Raw genomic sequence first — 15,114 nt, forward strand, 5'->3', positions numbered from 1 at the left:
GTGGCCTCCAGACAGCCCTCTGAGCCCCTGGGATCTAGTTCCACTTGATGGAGGGGAAAGGAAGGTTCAGGAAGGGTATGGCTGCCCATAGCCACACAGCTAGAAAGTGGAGGGAACTGGACTAGAACCCAGATCTTCTTCCCCCTGCCACAGGCTCTTGGAGTTACAAAGGACAGGGGGCAGATCTGGGGGCAGAGACTAGGTTCTGTGTGCCAGCTGGGAGCAGGTTAGCTGGAGAGACAGCTGTGTCTGCCTTTCCCCTTTCCCTGTTATTTCCTTCCATGTAACTTATTAAGCCATACTGAGTGTTAGGTGCTGAGGATATACTGTGAACCCTTCAAGGGGCTCAGAGTCCATCTGGTGGACAGCGATTAAATAATGCATTCCATGAGTAAGTCATCATTACAGTTGGAATAGCCATGGGCTGTTGAGGGCATCTGTGTGCCAGGTCTTGAGCACATCAGCTCTTTTGGTCCCCATCCTAGCCCCACATTAGGGGGCCTGCTACCATCCTCATTGGGCAGATGAGGAAGTAGGCGCCCAGAAAGGTGGTCCAGCTATGACTTGAGGCAGTGGGTGCCAAGGGCGGGGAATGTAGAATCTAAGCCCTGCCACGTGCACTTCTCTCCACAGCCCATGCTGGTCGCCACCCTTCTCTGACTTCAGGTAGCAGAGGGCAGAGGGGTAGAGTGCAGGACAGCAGGGAAGCTAAGCTCCTGTGCCCTTTAAGATCCAGGGCACCTGCACAGAGAGTGGCTCCCTTGTTTGTGGACTCTTTGGATGCAGCCTGAGTGCCCTCTTAATTGGCCAGCTGTGCCCACAGGTTTAGGTCTCCTGGGGCCATGAGCAGGTGACTTATGCTCTCAGACCCTCAGCTTTCTCATCTGTAAAATGGGTTGTAGGATTGTTTTGAGAGTTAAATATGACATATGAAGAGCCCTTGGTAGATCCATGGTTGTTAGGGACGTCACCATGGTTGATGAAGTCCCAGCTCCAGCTGGGACTGGATGTTACCCAGCTTGAAGAGGGGGAGGCTCAGACTCCACACTTCCAATTGCTGCCACCCTAAGCGGTCAGCAGATTCTCTTCTTGCTCCCTAAGAAGAGTCCATGTCTGTGTGTTCATGGGTGGAAAGAAGGTCAGAGAAGCCTTCATGGAGGAAGAGGCATTTAAGGAGGAATCTGAGGGTCCAGTAGGAGGTCACTGAGCACAGCAGGATCCAGGCCCCACTGGGCAGAGTGTGGATGGTCTGCAGAGGTCTGGAAGTGGAAGCAGCTGGGTGTGGTGACCGTCCCCAGGGGCTGGAGTCAGGGAGAGGGGTAGAAAGTGGCCTCCTGTGGCAGGGCTTGACTTGCCTTCGCCCAGGCACTGGGCCTGCTCCCCATCCTCTCCTTAGATCCCTGTGGGTGGGGCCCCTTTACTGCCGCTCAGAGAGGCGGAATCTTACTCTGCAGGTGCTTCATAGCCAGGAAGTTTTTAATGTCCAGCCCAGGTACAGTTGGTCAACCCTCTTCTTCAGGTAGGGTCCTGGGGTGAGGGGGGGGGGCATCAGGGAGATGCCCTGAGGGAGACACTGTGGGACAGGTGCCTTGGGAGATGGTTTTCTCCATCCTGGGCCCCCTCTGTCTCTCCCTTGGTCTCCTTATATCTGCCTAGGGTGACTTCCCCTTGACCTGGCACTGGGATTGCGTTCTTGGTTGGACTCACCTCTCACCTCCGCCTCCCTCAGGGTCTCTTTTGTCTCTCCTCTCTCTTGCCTCCTCCCCTCCCACTCTGTCCTGAGTGCCCCTTCTCACCCCACAGCTCAGGTCCTCAGGTCTCCGTCCCGTCGGTCTCTAGGTCTCAGGGGCTCAGTCTTCCTCTTTCAGATCCTTCACCTTGGCCCCCTGCACTCCCTGCTCCTCCCTTGGTGGGGTCTCCAGGGGACTGGCCGTGTGTTGGGGGACTGTTGGGGCAGGGGTCATTCCCTGAACAGACCGTGGGAGGAGGGCAAGGACCCGGCCCCTCCTTCACCTCGAGGGCCTGGCGGGTCCTGAGGGCTCAGGTTCTGGGCCGCAGGGACCTGCCTGGGGGTCGGAGATGGTTGCATCTGACCAGGGATTCGAGGACGGCCGGGGCCCGGCGGGGCTAGGAAGGGGCGGAATCTCGGGCGCTCCCCTCCCCCACTTTCTTAAAGGGCCCGCGAGGGGCGGGGCGGGGACAGGATGGGCCGCGCCCTCCACGGCAGGCTCGGGGTCCTGGGGCGAGCGGTGCGCGTCTGGCGGGCTGGGCTGGGGGCTGCGCTCCCTTCCCGGCTCCGCTCCCGCCGCTCGCGCGCCCGCAGTGCCCCCGCCCTTCCCCGCCCTTCCCGCTCCTCCTTCCTCCTCCTCCTCCTGCTCCTGCTCGCGGCTCCGCTCCCTCCCTCCTGCCGTCCGTCCCCCTCGCTCAGCCTCTCCACACCGCGGCTCCGGCACCTGAAGGGACGCGGGCGGGCGCGGGCAGCTCCGACCGGCGGCGGCGGGGCGGGACAGGCAGCCCGGCGGCCTCCGATGGCCCCACCGTGAGAGGCCGGACCCGCGGCGGGGACCAGCAGCGGTGAGTGGGGCCGCGGGGCTCCGGGACCCGCCCCTCCCCGCTGGCCACCAGGCCGGGGCAGGAGCGGCTGGGGAGGGGGCCGCGTGCGGAGTGGGGGGCGCCGCCCTCGCCCTTGGTGCCCGCCCGGGTCCTCTAACAAAGCTACATTTCCAGATCAATTCCGCGGCGTCTGGAGCATCCGAAGGATACGGTTGTCATGGAGATGGGGCCGAGCGAGGAAGCCCGGGCTGGCCGGGACTGGGCCGGGAAGAGGGGGCGCCGCGGGAGAGCCCGAGCCCAGCCTGAGGGAGGAGGGCGGGGGCTGCCGACCCGATTGTCTCCCGGCTTCGCCGCCCGCTCCCGTCTCCCCGCTTTTGTATAATCTGGGGGTACGCGTGTGCGTGGGGTGTGCTAGTGGCAGCCTAGTGGCCGGAGATCGGGGTGTTGGGTGCCGGGGCCTGCAGGCAGCCACCTTCACGAGGCTGCAGCTTTGAGGATTTATTTCTGTTTCCAGTTTCCCAACTTTGACAGCCTGGCTTGGTGGCCAGGCCTTCCCAGCTCCGCCGCTAGAGCGGGGGCTCGCACGGGGGCGTGGCAGGCAAGGCCGAGGAGGCACATAATGGCCGAGGCAGCAGCGGGAGGGAGGGGTCCCAGGAGCCGGCTGCTGGGGCTGGGTGGAGAAGGAGTCCAGATTGGGGACCACCCTGCCCAGCGGGCCCCCTCCTCAGAGGAGGTATTCAGACTTCTGCTGTTCCTAGAGGATCCAGGGGCTCCCTGGAATGATCACTGGGGGCATTGTTTTTGCATAGGCCCAGGGGTCCACTGTCTCAAGCCCACCCCTTTGTCTTAGGCCCATCTTGGGGGGCCCAGGAAGAGAACCCGGAGCAGAAGCAGCAGTCACAATGGAAGAGGTCCTTAGACTCCTGGCAGCCAGGGGATAAGCCAGGCTGAGCTTGATGGGGACAGGGAGACACAGCTCAGGGTTTGGCCAGGGCAGGTGAGTGGCCTGGGCTTGGACTTTCCTGGGTTTCCCAGTTCCTTTTTCTAGATCCTACAGACAAGAGCTGCTTAATGGGGGTGGCAGTTGGCACTGGGCTGGGACTGCCTCCAAACCCAACCTGTGGACCTGAGCAGATGCAGTTATTCTGTCATTCTTCCACCCTCTCCCCAGGAGGTTAGGAACCTGCCTCCCAGGGAAGCTCCAAGTTCTGTGAACTGGGATCTCCGAATCAGTAAAATGTGCCTGCTGTTCTCCCAGCAGCCCCTTTCCCCAATATATGGTGGGAGGCCATGGCTTTTGAGTGGGGCTACTGCAAAGTTTGGTCCTGGTGGAAACGTAGCAGTCCCTAGGATTTGGCCAGAGCCCCCAGAAGATTCCCACCCAATGGGGTGAGTAGGTGGGTGTGGCCCAGCTAAAGGAGAATGACTAGGTTGTCCTCGGAAGGCCTCCCTCACTGGTGCCTCTTGCAAGGTTGAAGTCTCAATGCTTGGGTGAATTGCACCCTGCAGCCCAGGGATCCCCCCAGAGGTCTCCCTCCTGAAGCTTGTCCTGACCTGACAACTCTGGAGTGCGTGCTCCACAAGCGGGCCTGACCAGTAGTGCTTCCCAGGGTCTTCCCTGAAGGGAGGGAGCAAAGCTAGCTGAAAACAATGACTTCCTGCTCTAGACAGCACTGAGAGAGAGAGAGAGTGGCTTGGGGCATTACCTCACCCAGCTTCCATATATGGAGCATATTCGCCAAGTACCCTCATAGCATAACTGTCTTTAGAGGGAGACACTACCATTATTCCCATTTTGTGATGGAGTTGTTTGTTCAAAGTCCCCTGGTTAGTAAGTGGCAGAGTGAGGATTTGCACTTGGCCAGAACTGTCTGATACTCAGACCTGTGTCCCCATCCTCATCCTCTTCTGCCTTGGAGATACAACTTAGGAGGGATGTGGGAGGTGGGACAGAGTGCCTCTCCATCTGGGCAAGGGGGTAACCTTGGGAAAAACAAGCACTAAGCTAGACTTTCCTAGGGAAGTGGGATTAGGCATTCCTATTCCGGACGTTGGCTTGCAGGAGATCAACACTGCCTCTCGCGACAGACGATGCTCTAGACCTCCTTTGCCAGATGGTCTTTTCCAGGAAAATCTGTTTTGAGCGGCATCTTATGTCTGAGGCTCCGTATTTAGACTGGCTCTCTGAACAGGAGGATACACTTAGGCTGTCGCCCCTAGAGTGGTGTTTGGGGGTTGGGTGGGCTTGGGGCCAGACCTGGCTCCTTGCCACAGCTCAGTGGAGGGATAGGGGCCCATGTTCCTGCCCTGGTCTCCCTGGGGCCAGCTTGTTTTCCTTGTCCCTCTAAGCCAGTTTGCCCACAGGTGAGTCTGCTTCCTCGGGGTCTGGCCCCTTTTTTAGGTGGTAAGCCACTCCAGCACTGTGCCTGCCTGGCCTGCGGTGACTCAAGCATCCAGCCCAGGGCCAGCCCACAGCACGGCTTGCCCAGGTTTGTGGGCTGCCCCAGGAAAGGAATATGTCTTCTCCTCTGACTCCTGCCCCCAAATCCCAGCCCCTGAGCTCCCCTCTTTGGAATGTCTTCCTCCACTCCCTTTCTTCTCCCACCTTACTTTTTATCTTGTCAAAGCTGATAATATGGTGAACACCACCAACATACCCTTCACCTGGAGACCTAGATTTGCCAACTATTAATATGTTGCCCCACTTGTTTCTCTCTCTCTTTCTCGCAACCTTTTGAAAGTTAACTTGCCAACATTATAACACTTCACTTTTAAATATTTCAGCATGAAATGTCCCTGAGACAGGGACATTTTTCTACAAAAAGACTCTATTGTCGTCATACCCAAGAAGTTTAGTAATCATCCAGTTTAACCTAACATGTAGTCCGTATTTACACTTCTAATTGTCTCAGTAATGTCCTTTATAGCTGTTTTTTTTTTTTTTTAATTTGATCATGGAACTTACATTGCATTTAGTTATTATGGCTCTTTAGTGTTTCAATCTGAATGAATCCCTGGCTTTTTTGAAATTTTTAAAATGACATTGTTAATTTTGAAGCCTTGTGGTGTGTTTCACATTCTGGATTGGTCTTCTTGCTTGCTCATGATTAGATTCAAGTTCAACATTTTTGGGCAAGAATATCCCATAGATGATGTCATGTCCTTCTCCGTGCATGATATTGGGACGGGAGGCACCTGTTACTTGCTTGTTCTATAGTAGGTGGCACTAAGTTAGGTCACTTGGCTCAGGGGTCCCTGTATTTCAATTCTGTTCCCCCCCCCTTCTCTACCTCCAAAAGCTTAATCTGTGCACCAGGTCAGCAAATCTGACTGAACCCCTATATCAGACCAGATGTTGGAGAATGAAGAAGCAGACAGAGACCTTCAGGGAGCTTGCAACCTCAGGGTTGGGGGTGGAGGAGCTGCTGCTCAGACCTGTGCTGTTGGTGGGGGAGAGGGGAGGCCCAGAGAAAGTAATAAGAGGCACAGCAAGGGGAGAGGGCGTGGGGGGCCAGACAGGAAGGCAGGCTCAGGCCACAGCTAGCCTGGAATGTGGGCTAACCAGGCTGGCCTTTTCCCCAAGGGCACTTCAAAACCACTGAAGGGCTTTGAAGAGGGGATGTTGGGGCAGTTTTGAGTGCTGGAAAGGCACTCTGAGGAGTAAAAACTGGGGCTGGCTGGGCTAGTACATGGGAAAGAGATCAACCAGGAGGCTGTGGAAGCACCCAGCACAAGACACAGGGGACTGGATTGGGGCTGCTGTGTGTGGTGCACGGAGGGAGTGGAGTTATGTGGTTTGGTGACTCTGCTGGGTGGCTGTTGCTGGTGGGAGAAGGGAGAAGGGGATGGAGCTGGGAGAGATTTAGGAAGCAGAATGGACAGGCCCTTGTGTCTGATTAAAGGTGGGGAGAGTGGGAAGGATGAGCTCATGCAGTGGCTTGGGAAGGGAGATGGAGGCTGTGGTTTTGAGTGTGTGAGGTCTGAGGTGCTTTCCAGGCCAGAGTAATGGTATTTGGGAAGTTCATTTGGTGGTGACCACCTGTGGCCACCTCGCAGAAGCTCATTTTGAGATGGGGGCAGAAAGAAGAACCACACCTAACCCACAGCAGGGAATGGACAGTGGGCTTCAGGCACCAGCATAGAGGGGACTGAGCAGGGCTAGGCTGGCTCAGACGGCAGCTGCCCCTGTGGAAGTTGGGATAATCCTGCCACTAACTTGCAGACCCCAATTCCCTTACCTCATTTTGCTTCTTCATACTTGCTTGGCAAAACCCCAACGCTGGTTAAATCCAATGCCTGACCTATTAAATGCCTGCACGTGCAGCTGACTGGGGCCGGGCAAAACCACTGCCCTGACTGTTCTCACTTTCAGTCCAGGCCCATGAACACTGAACTTCAAGTGGGTCCTTAGCGCAGTCCAGCAGGCACAGCACAGGTTCTGAGGTTGTCGCCTCTCCCCCGTGCTAGATGACTCTTTCACACTTGCTCTTTGTGTGTGTGTGTAGAGATGGGGGTCTCACTATGTTGCCAGAGCTGGTCTTAAACTCCTGACCTCGAGTGATCTGCTCTCCTCAGCTTCCCAAAGTGCTGGGATTATGGGCATGAGCAATTGCACCCAGCCCCCACTTACTCTTCTACCCTCACCCCCCAGTCCCTCCCATCCTTCCTTTCAGCGTATCATCTTTGAGAAAATATAAGCAGTTAGAGTGTCCTGAGGCTCCCAGAGCCACACTCACCTGTCTGCCAGCATCTGCACTCACTGCCCTGCTTTCTCCTGTCTCTGTGGGCGAAGTGTCCCTGCTCCTGGTTAAGGCCACCCCTCTACTTGTGCAGAGATCATGGCCCCTTGTGTCTGCTTTAGAACATCACTCCAGCAGGGCCCCTGCCTGTATCATCGGGTCCTCCTCTCTGCTAGAGCATCCTATCAGCAGATATCTTGCTGTTATTTCTTCTGTGTTAAAAATGGTTCTGGCTGGGCATGGTGGCTCATGCCTGTAATCCCATCACTTTGGGAGGCTGAGGCAGGTGGATCACCTGAGGGTCAGGAGTTCAAGACCAGCCTGGCCAACATGGTAAAACTCCATCTCTACTAAAAATACAAAAATTAGCCAGGTGCGGTGGTGGGCACCTGTAATTCCAGCTACTTGGGAGGTTGAGGCAAGACAATTGCTTGGAGGTTGCAGTGAACTGAGATTGCATCACTGTACTCCAGCCTGAATGAAAGAGGGAGACTCCATCTCAAACAAAAAAAAAAAAAAAAAGTTCTCTTGCCTTCCCCAACCATCTACTGCTGCATCTCTCTCCTCCCCTTTGCAGAGAAACTCCCCAGAAGGGTTGTCTAGACTCGCTGTCTCCACATCCTCTCCTCCCGCTCCCTCTTGACTCAACTACTCTTATGGGGCTTTCTCCCCCTCCACTCCACTGACCTCTCCTCTCAAGATCATCAGTAATGTTCCTGTTGCTGCAGCCAGTGGCCAATTCTCAGTCTCGTCAGCGGCAGCAGACGCATCCCATCTCCCTCTTCCTTGAAATACCTTCCTTGTCTTCCAGGACACCCATTCTTCTGTTTTCCTCTTACCTTGTGGGTTGCTCCTTCTCATCCTTTGCTGGTTCCTCTTCTCTCTCTCCCATCTCTTGATATCAGGGTGCCCCAGCACTCACCCTGCACAGGATCTCTCCTCTGTCTCCACTCCTCCGTACAGATCTCATCCAGTCTTGTGGCTTTAAGTACCACCTATGTGCTGCCAGCCCCCAAATTTAAATTCCAAGTCTCAACCTCTCCTGCAAACTCCAGTAGCCTACGCAGCATCTCAGCTTTCCTGCCTGCTAGACACCCCACCTCGACTTGCCCCATCTTCCTCCCCACACCTGCTCCATCCAGTTTCCCTTCTTGAGAGGCAACTCCATCCTTCTAATTGCTCAGAGCACAAATGTTGGCATCACTCTTGGGTCCCCGCTCTCTCCTGCCCCATGTACATCCCGTGGATAGGTGAGGCTTTAGAGTTCCTGACCTCCCTTCAGCAGGCCCTGGGCGAGAGAGAGGAGGTGACACTTAAATGGACCAGCACAGCCCCTTTCACACCTGCTTACTTCATCCCACATGCTTTCATCAAGGAGGCCACAACCTTCAGACCCTGAGCTAAAGTCCTAAAGAGAAGACAAGACTGGACAGGGAAGAGGAGGGAGGGGAAGGGAGGACTTGGCTGGGGAAGAGTAAAGAGAAGATACGTAACACAGAGATTGGGGAGGGGGTGGGGAGGAAGGCCACAGCAGGAGAGGCAGAGAGGGAGAGGAGTTGGGGGTGTGGATGGAGAATGTGAGGACCTAGAGGGTGTGGGGTATGTGAAAACCGGGCAGAGGGAAGGGAGGAGGAAACTTCATGGTTTATGTCTCTTGGCTGTGGAGGCAGCCTGGGGGGAGCTGCTCAGAGGCTGAGCTCCCTCAGTGCTGCCTCTGCCCAGGTGTTTCATGCGAGGCTGGGCTGGTTGGGAGGACTTGCACTTGGTCAGTCCACTGTAGCTCTCAGGATTCAGCTCTCAAGCCTCAGGCTCATGCTAGCCTGTGGGCTCCATGAGCCTGTGGGCTGAAGCAGCGTGAATCCAGTGCCCTCTGAAGTTTGAGGAAGGTGGCACTGTGGTCAGTCTGGCTATGGAGTTTCCTGACCAGGACAGCTTAGTCCTTTGTGGTTCCTGCTAACTGAGGGTTCATCCCGTAGGGAAGGAAGTCAGTGGGCGTAGAGTCACCAGCTATAAACGTGATTTGAAATTTGACAGCAGACATTGTGGATTTCATTAGTGTTAAGGGCTCTTCAACCAGCATGCAGATACATGCAAATTATAAGCAAATGAAGGTGCCAATTGGCTGGGGGTTTGGAGGGAGAAGCAAGCTGGGAGATGTCCAGGAATGACCTTTGTGAATCGAGGCCCAAGGGCCCCTAAGAATCCCAGCAAAGCACATGCAGATAAGATGCAAATGTGCACCCAGCCCCAGGGACTTCTGCCTGCCTGACCGTGAGAACATGAGCCCAAGGCAAGGGCTGGTTCCCTGGGGGCCACACTGAGAGAAGGAAAGCAGGTGGGGGCTGGTCATCACTCTAAACTGGCACTATCTGAAAGGGATGGGCATCTTTAAGGGAGTCCTAGGTTCCTGGCTCTTGCCATACAGTGGTGTGCCCTGAGATGGAAAGGTAGGAGTGAGCCTGGCTTTCGGTGTGAGCATTGGGAGGGCAGGATGGTAGGGACCTCAGCTGCCTTGGGAAAGGGAGGAGGTGCCCTCTCTGGCCACGCTTCTGGCACCACTGCAGTCTTTCATTTGCCTCTACCCTCAGGCTGGGCTTCTGAAGCCCCTGCCTCAGAACTCGCTCTGACAGCTGCCAAGGATAAATATCCACTGGGTGCTGGCTGAGTGGCCTCTGCTGTGTGCTGCTGTCCTGGGCATGGCATCCTTGGGGATAGCCAGCTGGGTTCCCTGCAGCCCCTAAAAGGTTCTGAGAGGCAGCAGCCCACCCTTGAGCACTGAACACATGTCATCTCCTTTAGTCCTCACAGGTGCCTTGTGAGGACAAAAGCTGTTGGCACCCCCTTTTATGCAGGAGGACACTGAGCTCAGAGAGTTGAGCAGTCTGCCTGAAATCACACAGCTTGGATTTGGAGCCTGGTCTTTCTGAGCATACAGGTAGGGGCACTGACCCGCTCTCCTGGACTGTCCCAGTCTGAGGCCCTTGTTGCAGCACAAGGCAGTCCAAGTTGGGAAGACCAGGTGGGTTAGGAGGGTTTGGGGTCACTCTGGAGTGTGGAATCCTGAGATTCCTTGGTGGGCATCCCTTCAAAATTATCCTAGGCATCTCCCTGGCAGTTGGGATGTGGAGGAGGCTGGCCTGGGATTAGGGAAGGGGCCTGGAGCTCTTGGAGATGGGAAGACCCTTAACTCTAGACCCCTTGGTTGGCAGAGACTACAAGGGAACATGATGAGGGGGGCCCAACTGAGGGCTCTTCCTGGCAGCACCCTACTGCCTATGCTGCCAGTGTCCTAGCAGGTTCTGTGGAGCCCTGGAGTGCCAAGGCTTGGGCCATCCTAGGCCCCATGATGGTGTGGGGGCCAGCTGTTCAGGGTCTGCTATAAACACTTCCTACATGCCACCTGTTTGCATTGATCATCTCTTTTAAGTGTCTGTGCGTGTCTTGTGTGTTTGTGTATGTTCACGTGTGTTTGTGTGTCTGAGGATCCTAGCTCATGTGCTAAAATCTGGGTGATCTAGGGAATTTTGGGTAGGGATTTTGGGGAAGAGTAGTGAGCCAATGTGGGTGTTCAGGGTGGGTTTCCACAGCGGCAGGGAATAGGTCCAAGAAAGAAAGATTTCTTTGCCAAGTACCCCTCATGGAACTCTCTCCAAGTATCCAGTATCAGGTGGCAGGTCCTTGGAGACTGTCCAGGTTAGGGTATGGAATCAAGGATGGATAGGGGGCTTTGAGTCTTTCCAAATACACTCTAAATGTTGCTCACATTTGTGAGAGTCCGGGGCGGGATTCTCCATTAGACGCACCAAGAGGTCCAGGACTTGGAACTGGTTAGGGATCAATGGTGCACGTGGGAACATGAGACCAGAGAGGAGTTTTTTTGCCCAACTTCCCCTAGCCCACTGGAGGCAAAACGTGAGGGTCCTGGCACTCCTATATTTGCTCCCTGGGTCAGCTGTGGTCTCAGTCTTGCCACCATGCTAACATTGGGGAAGAATGTTCTCTGATCGCAGTCTCTTCTGCATACCCAGGACAGTTTTGACCCTGGATGCCCAGTGATGTAGACCTAGTTGCCCTTAACCTTGCCCCTAGGCCTGCAGCTGCCTTGTCCCCACCTTACCAGGCAAACCAGGGGGATTACCTCATGAGTGGCTGCCTAGTTCCCTCTGTGTGTGTATGTATGTGCGTGTGTGTGTGCGTGCATGTGTGTGTGTGTATGTATGTGCATGTGTGTGTGCATGCATGTGTGTGTGTGTGTGGGCAAATGTGTACATGTGTGCATGTGCCCACCCATGCCTGCGTTGTATGTCTGCTTTCAGGTGCAGCACCCATGCACTTGCCCCTGTGTCTTATAGAGCATGCTGGCCCCTGGAGCCCTCTCTGGTGGGCCCCTACCTTGGCTCTGTCCTTGAGTTTCCCACAGTTCCTGGCTTGAATCCCAGCATGAAAGGGGCCATAAGATTATTTCTATGACAATCTAGCATTCCATCAGAATCTCAGCCTTGCTGCTTTCCAGCTTTGTGACTCTGAGCAGTTCCCTCAACCTTTATTGCCTTTGCCACAAATAGGCATGATGATAATCCCTGTTTTTATCTAACTAATATTTTCTAAGTGCCTACTGTGTACCAAGTATAGTCCCCACCATCACTGAACTTACATCCTAGTACAGAGACGGGCAGGGAATCAGTAAACACATAGAAAAGAGAGCTTCAGTTCTGCTGAGTTTATGGTGCTCCATGGAGGAGTGTGATGGAGTGCCAGGGGTCAGACTGTGCCTTTCTCAGGAGGCAGTGTTGGAGTTGAGCCCTGAGTGGCAGAAGAGGCTCTTTTAAAGGTCTAGGGAAAGAGCATTCTAGGCCAAGGGTATAGCTAGTGCAAAGGCCCTGAGGTGGGAATGCACTCAGGGAGCAGAAAGAAGGCCATTGGGGCTGATGTGGGAGAGCATGAGGATTGGTAGAGGGCAGCAGAACCAGCTCCTGCAGGACCTTTTCAGGCCATGCTGGGGAGACTGGATTCTAATCTAAGGGAGATCATTAGAGGACTATGAGGAGGGAGGGAGGTTTGTGTTTTTGTAGCTCCCTCCAGCTGCCACAGGGAGAGTGGGGAGGGGAACAGAGTTACTCAGGAGAGCTGAGACCCAGGAAGTGCTTGTCGGCACTCAGCCCTGGCAGCTGTCAGGGCCAGGGTTCCACTATCATCACGGGACCCATCTCAACTGGTGCTGAAAAGAGGCTGCCAAGCCCAAGGTCATTCCAAGGGCTGAGGCTAGTGGGAGCCCCTGCCTGGAGAGGGGCTTGGATCAGACCAACAGAGGCTGCAGGGGATCTTGGCCAATGCCAGCCTGTCATTTGAAGGCGTCTCCGTGGGATGGGTGCCCAGTGGCCCAGCTGCACCCACTCCCCTGCTCTCTCCAGCAGGGCTGGAGGTGGGAAGGGCCACTGCTTTGGGCCAAATCTCTTGGTTGAGGGTTTGGGCCCTTGATCTCCTGGGAGGGTTTGATGGGGGGCCTGGGAAACTGGGGGCTTATTCCACATCTCCAGCCCATCTAGCTGCAGAAGGAGGCTACTCCTGGGTTCTAGAGACAGCTACTCTGTGGACCTCAGGCAAAACCTTTCTGGGTTCTGTGCCTCAGCCTTCCTCATTTGTCAAATATGGTGGTAAAAAGGATGGAGCACGGCTACCTTTCATCCTCAACCTTGTAGTGAGTTTGCCCTTCCTTGGACCTCAGCTCTCTCAGCGTTTGTGATGTTAAGCTTCTCATTGGCCCTGAGGGTGAACTGAGGTGATGCCCCCCGCTCTGTAGATGGGTTCACAAAGGCCAGAGGGAGACATGATGAGTCCCAGGGCACATAGTGGTTCAAAGTGAGGGCGTGGGGCATCATTTTACACCTCTGCCCTAAAACCTCCCCTCTGTGCTGCCCTCCCTTGGGCTCAGCAAGACAGGGGGTTCTGGCTCAGCTATTTCTGGGCTCAGCTGGTCCATGCCCAGGCAGGGATTCTGGGCCCCCCGCCCAGAGTAGAGCTCAATGCTGCCCCTTGTCTGCCCACCCCCACGAACCAAGGACATGGCCCAGTGCCTGGTGTTGGCAGGACCTCCATCCCACTCCCAGCTAAAGGAGGACATGGCAGGGCAGGTAGGGCTGGAGCCAGCCTGAGGCAGCTGCTGGAAGTTGGGGGTGGGATGGAGGGGTCTCCCAAGAGGTCCTCAATCTGTCCACAGTTCTGGCTTTGGTGCTGGTGTAGGCTGAGCATCAAGCGAAGCTGGTGATACTCTTATATGTAGGGTTTCACAGAGGTTTAGTCAGAGCCCTGACTCAAGGTGGGGGTGCTCAGCCTCTAGGTATGTGTCGGGGAGCTTGAATCATCCTGGTGAAGTTGGGTTGAAACACTGTGCCCCAGAGCAAATGCTCATCCAGGTCCCTGGGCTAGAAAGCAGATCAGAGGAATAGAACTCGCAGCAGGCCAGTAGCTCCTCTTCTTTTTCCTTTCTAAACGATCCCCCTACCCCGCAACCAGAAGTCTCAGTTGAGGAGGTGACTTCTTGTTTTTCCTCCTCTGAGAATATAACCAGAGGGAACAGATTGAAATAGCAACTACAGCAGCAGGGATTTAGGGCAGCCCAGAAAGAATTCCTCACTCAGGGCTGGACTTCTAGAGGTCCCTGATGTCCTAGGATCAGGGCCCAGATACTCTACAGCATGGCTCTTCAGATGTTTAAAAGTCTGTGGGCTTTTTTTTTTTTTTTTTTTTTAAGTAAGAATCCCTCTTATGCTGTCATCAGAACTCTAGGAGGTGAGGGCCAGCGTAAATCGGCGGGGGTCCCAGGTCTGTCAGTTCTGTTCTCTTCTATTTCACTCAGTATTTGAAAACCGAAGTTAAATAACCTTAACTGGACTCTGGTGGCCAAGCTCCCCTCAAGGGCCCAGAATTCCTGAGAATTGGACCCACTTTCCTCCCCAGACTCTTGTTCTCTAGGTGGGACTTTTCTCCTGGAGCCTATCCCAGTGTTCCCACACTTGCCTTATTATAAGAATCACAGAGGATGATAACCCTCCCTTGTAGCTTCTGGTTTGGGAGGTCTGCAGTACAGCCTGGTAATCTGCATTGTACCAAGTTCCTCAGGTGGTGTTTATGACCAGGCAAGTGTAGGAAGCTTGGGCCTCACTTACATCCCTGTTGTTGGCCCTGCAGCTCATTCTGCTGCATCCCAGAAGGCTGGCCAGTTCCTCTCGTGCACCCTCTCCTGAACCCCCAGCACCCCTCTCCAGAGCAGAGTGGTGGCCAAGGCCCAGGAAGGGGAGGAAAGAAGTGGCCCAGCCAGAACTGGGAGAAGCCCCAATTCCCACTTCTCTCCAGGGCATTTGGAGGGGCTGGTCTGGGTCCCCACTAGCAGAGGCCACTTGGAGAGGGAGTTAGCTTAGCTTAGGTAGGGCCAGGGGCAGACAGGGGAGAAGGGGAGAGCCAGAACACAGCCCATTGCACAGTACATCTGGAATTAGGTTGGGCAGGAAGCCTTTGGGAAATGTGGGCTGGTCCCAATCCATTTGAGACAGCGGAGGTGAAGATGGTGGGAAATGCATCTCCTCATTTTACAGTAGAGAAACAGACCCAGAGGGGAGTGGGGCTGGCCTGGGCAGGCCAGTGAGGAGGCCTGACCTGGACTCACATGAGGTCACACAGAGAGTTGGGCAGAGCAGGGCCTGACTCCCCAGAGTGCCACTTGGCAGCCTCTTCATGAGTCCCTCCTCGCAGCTGGGCGAGCTCTGAAGGGGGCTCGGGGGTGGAGGGGAACCCAGGTCTCCTCCTTCCTCCCAGACAGCTGGGG

The 15,114-nt window shown here is 55.2% G+C and overlaps 1 protein-coding gene and 1 long non-coding RNA gene across 4 annotated transcripts in view; one reads left to right on the top strand and one right to left on the bottom strand.

Annotated features, from left to right (window-relative positions):
* Nucleotides 1–1,174: 1,174 nt before the first annotated feature.
* On the bottom strand, nucleotides 1,175–2,110 carry LOC108310145. The gene is made up of 3 exons (XR_001827645.2): nucleotides 2,014–2,110; nucleotides 1,448–1,527; nucleotides 1,175–1,259 (listed from the first exon to the last, which is right to left on the bottom strand). It is a non-coding gene; the product is annotated as an uncharacterized LOC108310145 (long non-coding RNA).
* Nucleotides 2,111–2,273: 163 nt separating this feature from the next.
* Nucleotides 2,274–15,114, top strand: part of PSD2 (pleckstrin and Sec7 domain containing 2) — a 46,572-nt gene continuing 33,731 nt past the window's right edge. The window contains exon 1 of one of the 3 annotated variants that reach the window (XM_017536746.2): nucleotides 2,274–2,574. The gene's annotated coding sequence lies outside the window, so the exon portion shown is untranslated. Of the gene's footprint in view, nucleotides 2,575–6,750; nucleotides 6,953–10,110; nucleotides 10,228–15,114 lie in introns of those variants that run through there. The other 2 variants (XM_037741411.1, XM_037741410.1) reach the window with 2 other exon arrangements.

This window comes from Cebus imitator, unplaced genomic scaffold (genome assembly GCF_001604975.1).
Source record: "Cebus imitator isolate Cc_AM_T3 unplaced genomic scaffold, Cebus_imitator-1.0 Scaffold101, whole genome shotgun sequence".
NCBI lineage: Eukaryota > Metazoa > Chordata > Mammalia > Primates > Cebidae > Cebus > Cebus imitator.